The sequence below is a fragment of the Pungitius pungitius genome, chromosome 13 (assembly GCF_949316345.1).
Source record: "Pungitius pungitius chromosome 13, fPunPun2.1, whole genome shotgun sequence".
Lineage (NCBI taxonomy): Eukaryota > Metazoa > Chordata > Actinopteri > Perciformes > Gasterosteidae > Pungitius > Pungitius pungitius.
The window spans coordinates 13,686,815-13,697,113 of record NC_084912.1 but is presented as its reverse complement, the minus strand read 5'-3'; positions in this window follow the sequence as shown (position 1 = coordinate 13,697,113).

Sequence of the window (10,299 nt, the reverse complement as noted above, 5' to 3'; positions counted from 1 at the left end):
AATTGTGCAACTTTGGTCAAATTTGAATTCTTTGTGCTGCGAAGCAGACGAAGTGAAAAGGCTGTTATTGTTTTCACCATCAGTTTGTGTTTCCATCAAATTACTCTAGTCTCAAGATTTATCTTATAATGATCTATTGTATATATAAACAATGGTTCAAATCTCTACACACATGTTAAATTGGTCACTGGGGGAAAATAACTCACAAAGTATTATTGCTCAGCATTATAAAGATTTACCTCCTTTTGTTGCAGTCTCAATCTACTCTCACCAGTCTCATCTAATGACATAAAAACGTTGTTGTGGCCTTTGTGCAGGACCTGCTAAGCAAAAACAAACAGATGAAGTTAGCGACGAGCTTGTGGAAACAGTAGCGCATTCAGCAGCTAAAGAGCCTAACATTTCCCTTAGAAGCTGGTGGAGACCAAAAACAAAGCTAAAAGCGGAGTACTTGACTTCAATGCATCGGGTGAAGTCTCCCAGAATCTAATGGATTTGGAAAGATGTAACTTGGTTTGACATATCATCATTAAAACCCCATCAATGTTTAATTCACATGTTTCCCCTGCCAGAGTGGCTTTCACATATCTATCCTTAATTAAAAGTACATACACATGGAAGTAATGTGAAATTATTGTACAATCCTTGGCCTAAACGTCATGATGTACTTACAAAAAATGTCCTTTAGCATGAACTACAAACTTATTGATGCATTTAATTCAGAAATATTTTCCCTCAGGTTTGTTTGTTCTTTTGCTGACTGGTTTACAACTGACATGGAGATTTTTTTTTAGACAACATGTAGTACACAGGCACAAGGATGCTTTGAGCTGCGTGCTAACTCCGGCTAAAATGGTAACAGCTCATCACAATCAGCGTGTTTGCATGCTAACGTTTGCTAATCTACACAAAGTACACTTGAAATGCGCCTCGTTTTATCTGCAAAAGTGCCCTTCTGGTTTGAGTGTTCCCCACTAATGTACACACCGAGGCATCCCCGACAATACATCACACGTGCAATGCAGCAGAAACCAACAGCAAACCGAGAAAATAAACTTTCCTGTTACCGTACGTTTATCTTTCCATCCTTCTATTATTAGGCTGTGGCCGGGCGACTGGGGGACCTGGAATCTTCTGGAAGCATCTGTCATCTGAGTGTGTAAGTGGTGAACAGAACAAGAGATGCAGGATGTCTGGAGGGGACAGAGCCAAAGCGTTTCTCTCCAGCATGTGGAACTGATTTATTTGAGTAAGAAAGTACAATAAATGTAGTGCAGTTCATCTCGGTTGCAGCAGTGACAATGGAAACGTGTCTCAACAGAGATCATTAACGATCCCAATATGCTGAGATGAATCGCCACCTAGTTGTGGGTGGACATCTTTGTGCGCACATACAGGCCACTAAAATATGAAGAATTTTGCAGATGCAGAACTATGGAAGAGCTTTCTTATCTCTTATCGCTTTCCATTGCAGGACACACACGCCTTCACACCTTGACACAGTACGCACACATTTACACACTGCATTCAAACCCACCTCTCCTACAGTCAGGGTCCTCCTAAGAAAATAACATGCAATTCATATTAACACTGGGGGCTCAGTTTCAAGACTCTGAAGCACACACACACACACACAAGCACACATGTGCTCCGGGTGCACACAGGCCTCTGTGTGGTTGTGGCCATGTCCACTATGGACACATAGAGGAAATTCTTCCCTCCCAATTTCCCGGGACTGAACTGGGAGTGACCTGGTTGGCAGACACACAGCCCCGATGGAAGGAATGTAACTCTACTCCCCCCTCATCCATCCAGCAGTCTGCTGGCCCAGCTGTGTGAGGACACTGAGTGAAAAACATCAGGCGCTGCACGCTAAAAAGGAAGTCTTTTCTAGTTCTTACCAACTCATGAAACTCTAAACACTAAACCAAATATTCAACTTTGTGGAATCTGTCCGTTGCGTGCAAAGATGTGTCCCCCATGCCATCAGGTCTCTGGGCGTCAGTGGACCACACATCGGTTCTTCCGTTTTTGTCGTGCAACTCGGAAAACACCAAACAACCAAGAGCAGCGCAACGAAAGTTGAAAAAAAAGGAATCGACCGGCCCTAAAAAGGTGGAAGAAATACAAATAAATACAACACGAGCAACAAACACAAGAGAGAGACGCCACATCATTAGTATTAATTATCAGTGATCCTAAAAACAATGGAAACAGTTACGGAAATAAATGTGTAATTTAGCCCTTAGCTCACAACAACAGTAATGGTAAAACCTAAAACTATGTTTGAAGCCATTTAACTTGTAAAACAGCTCAAATGATCATCCAAGTGGATAAATATGCCTTTAATAGCTTGAATAAGGAAAAATTAGGTACCAATACCTCCATCTGTAGGCAATTTGGTACATGACTGATCCTTGTGATTCATATTCATGAATTGCGTTGCCCCCGAAATCCATGCTTCGTGGCTGCATCCGTCCGTCACGGTTTGATAAAATGTGTCATTAAATACCGCTCTTGTGAATTTGAAGCTGCTTACGTTTCATATAAATGGCGGTGGCCAACAAGTCCCTAAGTGAGACTAATAAGTCCGCTATTACAGAGTCTCTGTGCACTCACGCTCATACGACGGCGTGTAGTTCGTGCCCGATTAATTCATCACAAAAGTGCTCCATGTGCAAAATGCAGGTGTCACAGGGGTCACAGACCCTTAGATTGACACTTCTGACAGTTTACACTTTATTTAAACAGCAAAACATTTTATCCAGAGGTGATCTTCTGCCGGAGCCGCATCAGGTTGTGCAAAGGGAACCCGTCTTCACGTCTTTAGCAGATCTAATCGGACCGTCCTGATCCAGAGCCTTTCGTTAGAACCTGGTTAAAGCAGCATGTTGTCTCGCCTCTTCTTGGACTGGAGCTCCGAGAAGAAGCCAAACCAAGGTCCATGTGTTGTGTTTCAGGCTTTCTGTTGCAGGACCGTAGTTGTTGTTTTGTTACGTTTCTGTGAGTTGCCGTAGCGACACTAAGAGTTTTCAATGTTTTATCAATAAAAACGGGTGGATTCTTTAATGTTTTTGATCTGGATTTATTTTCTACAGTTTGCTGTACTTGGCAGCTGCATAGACTGGTGGCTGTTTGCTAACTTACAGCCCAGAAATCAATGAATTTAGGTTAAATTGCACAATTTTTTTTGTTGCAAATTTAAAGCGAACATTTGAAATTTCACAAATAAATAAAAGGCTATTTAGACCCTAACCCACACAACATTAACGCCCCACGACTAAATGCAGCTGTTGAATATTTAGGTAAATGTTTACAGCGCCACACTTCGACCAGATTTGACTTATTTTTGCATTTAAATGGAAAGTGGAAAATAGAAAAGTAGTAGCTCAGCTCTACCCCTCAGTTCGAAAGTTTCACATAGTATTCAGACAGAGTACGCACTGGGACCAAATACATGGTTTCTGCTGTCAGACACAAGCCGAATCCTTCTGGTTACCGGGGTGTCTCCCCGTCCGCCAGTCTGCAGGGTGAAGTGAAGCCCCCTCTGCTCATTATGACTGAGCAGACGGTGCGGTATGCAGCATCACCGTCGCACCCTTGTGTGCCAGCAGCGGCAGACCGACGGTGTGTTCTCCGATTACATAAAAACTAGGCCGTCATATAACCCCTCGCCCTGGGACTCTCATCTTTCCCAGCTACGGATATAAAGCCAAGCATTGTGGGCTTGGACGGGACTGGTTGTCCTGGACTCCGCAACATTCTGCTCCCCGAGTTACTAAGTACAGCTTTGAGTTGAGTGATTGTTTTAGACCCTAGCTACGGCTGTATTCGTATTGTACAATGTGTTTGTCTTGTTGCTGTTTCTGTCACTCATCCATGACAATGTCAGCTCCGTCGTAGAGCGATGGGGATGATGGTGGCGTGTGGCAGCTTGCCCCGCCTGAGGTTCTTGAGGTTCAGCTGTTTGGCTGGGAGTGTTGGCAGACCCGTTGTCTGGATGCCTCCTTCTGCTCCGCACTCCCTCGGTGGTGGATTTTATGGGTTGTATTGCCCCTTTAAAGGTATTTCAAGTTAAAAGTGCTCGGTGGGCTGTAATCCATCTAATATAACCCACATGAATGATATCAGGTCACTCTTAGCCGTACATAACCTTTGAGTGGACACAGCAGCAGCTGTTACCACCTTTGGGTGGGACTGTAAGGCAAGGCAAGGCCATTTTATTTCTATAGCAACAACAAGGCAACTCAAAGTGCTTCACATAAAAACATCCAAACATGAAACAGGGAGACCTACCAACAGTTAAGAACATTGATTGGACAGCAACCAGTTCATGTTGGACCGTCACTTTTTCACACCACAACGCCCACCAGTCAGTTGCCAGCTACCTCACACATTGCTAACGCCTGTGTAATTGGTATGTTGGCTGTTTGTGGCTAAATATACAACAATCCAGAGGTCAAATTCATGCTAGTTATAAAAGACAAAAAACAGATAGTATTGATAGAAGGAACGGGCTGTTTTTTTTTAATTCTCTTGTACTTTTCCTACTGTTATTGTCAGAGAAAATCAACAACTCATCAAGTGGATGAGGATTGAGCAAAAGTGACAAGCAGGCTAACAAAAAAACATGTTGGCAGGAGAGAAGAAAACACAATGCTCATCATTTGTTTGAGCTTGTTGAGTATTTGAGAGATACATTTTTTCTTTCATTTGAATTAGAAAAGTCATCGATGAGTCATTCAAAAAGCAAAATCTTCATAACGCTCCGATGTGCTCGGTTGGTGTGTTTATTCTGTCGTGGAAACCGACCAGATGGTCCTGAAAACAGAGCTGGGTCTGGATTCTCTCACCTCAGGTTGTCCACTATCAGATACACGATAGATTATGTGTTTTTACAGCATTGTGTTAATGTTTTCAGAGGGAATATCTGTAAAGGTTTTAGAACATTTCACAAACATTTCTGCAACCAAGATCTTTGACGTAAACCAAACGTAGACGTTATTCAGGAGGGATTGAATCCATTTAAACTGGTGAGTGGGGGGGAAACTTCTGTTGGGCAGCATTTCACATTGTAAAGATAACAAAGCTGTTTCTGCATCACGCAGCCAAAGTACTTCTCCGGCGTCACGCTGCTTGTCCCAGGCCCAAAATAAATAGATTGTTTCAAAAGAAAAGGCTTTCATCAGAAAGCTACAGTTAGCCACACATGCTAACGGTTGCAGCTTACATTAGAGTAGAGAAAATACGGTTTGATCAATTTCTTACAAATCTTTGTCTCGGAATTTTGCATCAAAAACTATATATAAACAATTTCTGTTATCCCATAGATCACTCCTTTTTATTCATTTTCTTTCGCCAATTATTATTATACTTTTACTCACTTATTTATTACTGCTGCTTATGTCTCACGTATCCTGTGTCCACTGTCCACCTCCTGTGAACTTCCCCATTGTGGGAATAATAAAGGATTATATTATAATATCTCTCATTTGATCATTTTTATCGTTTTATAGTTGTACATTGTAAGCAGGGAAATCAAAATCTCTAAACCCAAACAACATTCCTCCACAACCCTCTGTCGATGTCTTTTTTGCTTGTGCAACTTTATTCACGTGCTTCTATTTTCACTGATTGTTAAGCACTTCCTGTTGCTGCCTGTCCTGCATGTCTGTACCTCCCTCTTGCCTGTTACATCATGGTCATCTACGCTAAGCCTCGCTTTGACCCCCGGCACACTGCACTAACCTCACCCAGCTGATGCCAGTTCATCACCAGTCAATCACACACAGGGCAGCCACGCATGCACATACTTTTGCTCATGTAGACATGCGGGCTTCCCGCCTTAACACACATGTAGACCATTTGTGTGCGCACTCTTAACCCGGATCAGCTGTTGCGTGCACACGGCACGACCTCTTGACTAGTTTAGGATTTCTGGAGCTATTACAGCTCTCGCTGTAGTCTGGTCTGCAGGCTATTCCAAGGGTTGCTTTAAGTGAAAACATGAGGAAGAAAGCTGGAAGGTTTTCAAAGGCTTTTGATACGCTGCACACTTCAACAAATCATCACCTTAAATACCTGATGCATCAAGACAGATTCGGCCTCCTCTTCTGCTGTCTTATTCTGTTTCCGCTTCTTTTTATAGAGCACAATGAGGGTTTGAAGCAGACTGAAGAAATTCCAACTGAAAGGCCTGTAATTTTGTTTCCAACAATGCACACTGGCCTCTTTTATTGTCATTCTCCATCACTCCATTACTCCACCACTCACATGAAACCACAATTAAAAACACCCAGATGTGGGCATCCTGGATGCAGAAAGTAATGGCCAGTGGAAGAGAGGAGCGTTGGTGTGCAGTATGGAGGGAATGGGCCAATCCCAGGCCTGAACTTATATGGGTGAATCCAGAAAAAATACAAAAAAATCTGACAGTGAAAAAAGAGCGTTCATTAATGGCATTCATCTGACCCCGCATCCAACCTCACTGTAACTTTTTCCTGCCAAAGCAGAATCATATAAAACCGAATGAGCTGGATAGCATCGAGCTTTTTGGACCCAATCTGACGCACAATTTTCCCACCCATTTTTTTTTGTTGACAAAGTAGCTTGTGTCTAAATGCTTCACTACGTCTTCACCAGTTAGCCAAAAGTCAAAGGAATTATGACAAAGATAAATGTTGGTGTCGGGTGATGATGTTCTGTGAGTTCATCAACAGCAAATGAACTCACTCACACATGGTTTTTAAATTCTTGTATGTTATCAGCCTCTATGTTGAAGTAGTATATTACAAAGCACACACAGTTCTCTGACCTAATCGTTGTGTTGACACGCACACAATTACACGGACGTGAGTGTGTGTTCGTCGCGTTCGCATCCTTGTCTCAAGCCGCCAATTAACGAGCGAAACCCCCCCCCCCCTTGTGCCAGCAGCCACACCCGAAGAGCTGGAACCGGGACAGAGTTGGGAGAGAGAGAGAGAGAGAGAGAGAGAGAGAGAGAGAGAGAGAGAGAGAGAGAGAGAGCAGTGTAAACGCAGCTAAAAACAGCTAACCCTAACGGGAGAGAGGTATTTGAAACGTACATCCCACAGGTTGAGTAGCTAAAATGCACCACTTAATCCCTGTGGTGACCCAGGGTGCACTTTTAACAGCAGATCTGTGGCACATTGCGAGCGATTCAGAATAGCTGTGCCGTAAAAAAAGACCCCGGCGTGTGTGCGAGTGTGTGTGTGTATGGGTGTGTGTGCGAACGGGAACAATGAGGCCATTTATGAGGTGAATACCGCAGCCCTTAACAAGGGCCCTTAACATATTAACCATGTGACCCGCTTGAGCACAGCAAATGTCTTGCGATCTCCTTATAGGATGCAAATGTAAAGTACAGTTGTTACAATCCTGCATGTTCCAGTGTTTCTTCCCTGCAAGATATCCTTCCAATAAATTAAGTTCTTAACCTCAGATGACTTTGTTCCCGGGGCTTACGACCAATTTGATGGTTCCATGCAAAAGTGTTTCATAAAATGACATCAGGTTCACACGTAATATTACGGACAAACAGCGATTAAGTATGTGTGAAAGGAGTGGGAGCCGCCACGACCTTCGACCCACAGAGTACGAGGCGGGCAGCCGCTGCCCCATCGAGGCTGTGATGTCACCCCGAGCCCAGGACAGGCCGTGCTGGAACAGGAGGCCTGCAAAAAGAAGCAATGAACACGTTCCAGCGGAATAATTATATGAGAGGGGAAGTGCATCAGGAAATAGCTTTTTGGTTTGGGAAACTTAAGAGTTTGAGGAAGCGCTGCCATGTTTAAAAAAAAATATATAGGAGAAATAAGAGAAAACACAAAAGCAGCCAGAATATTCGTTCCTTTGTCTTTTCCTAGCAGAGGGGTAGGCAGGGTATCCAGTGGTCAGCGGGCAGAACATCCCCCCAATCCCCTCTTCATCTTTTCTCCCCCATCCGCCAAGCCTCCCCTCCTCCCCTCCTCCCCTCGGCTCTTCGCCGGCTGGCAGGCTCTCGCCTCTTTCCCCTCCCCTCACACATTTTTAATGGGTATCTTCCCAATCACGGTTTTTTTTATTGCAGGAAATTTCAGCACACCACATTGCGTGAGTCGAAGGAGTGCTCCATTCTTAGCTCGGCCCACCGAGTGCCAGGGTGTGTTGCGCTTGCCAGTGTGCATGTTCATGCGTGGGCGTGCGAGCGGGGTTAGGAAAAGGGGGAGTTGAGGCGGAGTGGCGTTAGTGAGTCGAGTTTCCCTCGACTCCCCCACCTCCTTCTCTCAGGAACAATAGTGATGTCAGGGAGGGCAGTGCTGGAAGTCATTGCGAACCAAACGAAATAAATAAAATGCGTTTGTTATCCTCTCTGAGTCAGCGTACCGTGGCATAACTTCACAGGAATTTTACCCAGACACCCCCCCCCCCCTCTCCCCTCAACCCCGCCCACCACCATCACCCGCACCCAGGCTCCATTTGGGAGAGCTTCAACTCCTCGACTCACCCTCTCCTCAAAGTCTTGTTTTTCCACTGGCAGCCACCTGGGTCATTCTCCGAAAAAGAAGGTTGGGGTTTTTGGTCCTGCGGTTTAATTGTAACAATATTTGGTGAACGCTGCCTCCCCAGAACTATTCTCCTTTAACAACGGGCCTTATTTTTAGCCCCTTCGCCTTTTCTGTCATTTCCTGCTGCAGGGCTCTCTGTCCTTTCGACCACAAGAAGGCTCTCAGGCGCCCGGTGCTTTGCCTCCGCAGTCACACCGTCACCTCCAACCACAGAAATAAACTATGAGACACGCGTTTCATTCAGGGCCGACGCCTTAAATCCTCTCGTCCACTCAATTACTTTGACCCTCCCAAGGCAAATCACCCATTTAATGTGTTCTACAAAAGTCTACAAACATTTAGAAACACATTTTAGATTCAGAATCAATGTCATTGGTGCAAAGAAACCTGTGTGGACGCTGGTGCAGAGACAGCGTTCATGGTGCAGAGTTCAGACCCAGGTGGTACCGAGACAGGAGGACCTCACATGCAGCACAGGACCAAGTTTGGACCGTAGACTATACAGATCACTCCGCAAGTATACATTAGACAGGCAGAGGAGAGAATGGCTGCGTGCATTGGAGCAGCTCGGCTCACCGGCTGCAGGGGCAAAGTGCAGGGATCGACGTGTGGGGCGATGCATCAGATCAACAGGGACTGAGCCCGGCCCAGTGAAACACACACAGCGTGTTGGTGAGCTCACGCGTTCATGTACGTGTGCATGGTTGTATTCTGAGAGCTCACACTGCTGCTGGAACACTGAAAGCTTTTGGGTCCAAATAAGAAGAGAAATTCCAATGTAGCGCGGAATGAATTTCTATCACAAAAGACTTAAGACTTAATTACTTAACGTGAAGGTAAAACAGAACGTAAGCCTGCTTGTAATGTAGGCAATGATTTTGCATTGCGAAGAACAACTGTAAATGTGTGAATGGTTAGTGCTGAAACACAAAGACTAAAGTAAGTCTAAAAGCAAATCTTTACACACAAATAACCCAACTATATAGTTCCAAGTTTAAAAAAAACATAACAATAACAGTCGGTCACTCTCATTTGTAGCAAATGTTGGTCAAATAAATAGTGCATTTGTTGGGGACTATTTTCAGCTGCGGTACTTTTATATATTTGGTGCACGGGTGAGTATTTGGGGCTGGAGGATGTGGTAATGACTCTAAATAAACGACAGTGTGTGCATTCATGGCCATAAAGGTACACGTCACTCACTGCAGCAGCGTGGATGGATGATATCAACAGCAGAGCTGTGCGGCACATTTTAAATAATAAAGATATTCTAACAATGGCCAAAACTACAAAAAAGGTGTAGTTTTTAGAGTAGTGTGGAGCCTCTGCTATTAGCTCAGACATCATGGAGTTCTGGAAATTTGCCGACAGTGTTGGTCAAAACCAGGGATTTATGTCAGATTACCTTGGTTTAATCGGATAAACAGAAAATATACAACCAGTGGCGACTGTTGAAAAATGTTCTAGGCGGTGCAATCAAATCAATTTCAGGTTGATTTAATGCAAAACATCCAAGACACACTTCTACTTTGCAGTTAAATATTTAATATTATAAGCACAACCTCGCAATTAAGTATAATATATATCTATAATAATCAGTATGGTAAAATATGTAAATTCATTTTGTCTCGTCTGCTTAAATGGCGATACGATCTGTGTTCTTTACATCCTCCAGAATGTCATTGTAACGTCTCGTTAGCCTCATGTATCTCTGCGTCTGAGTCCTCACCCG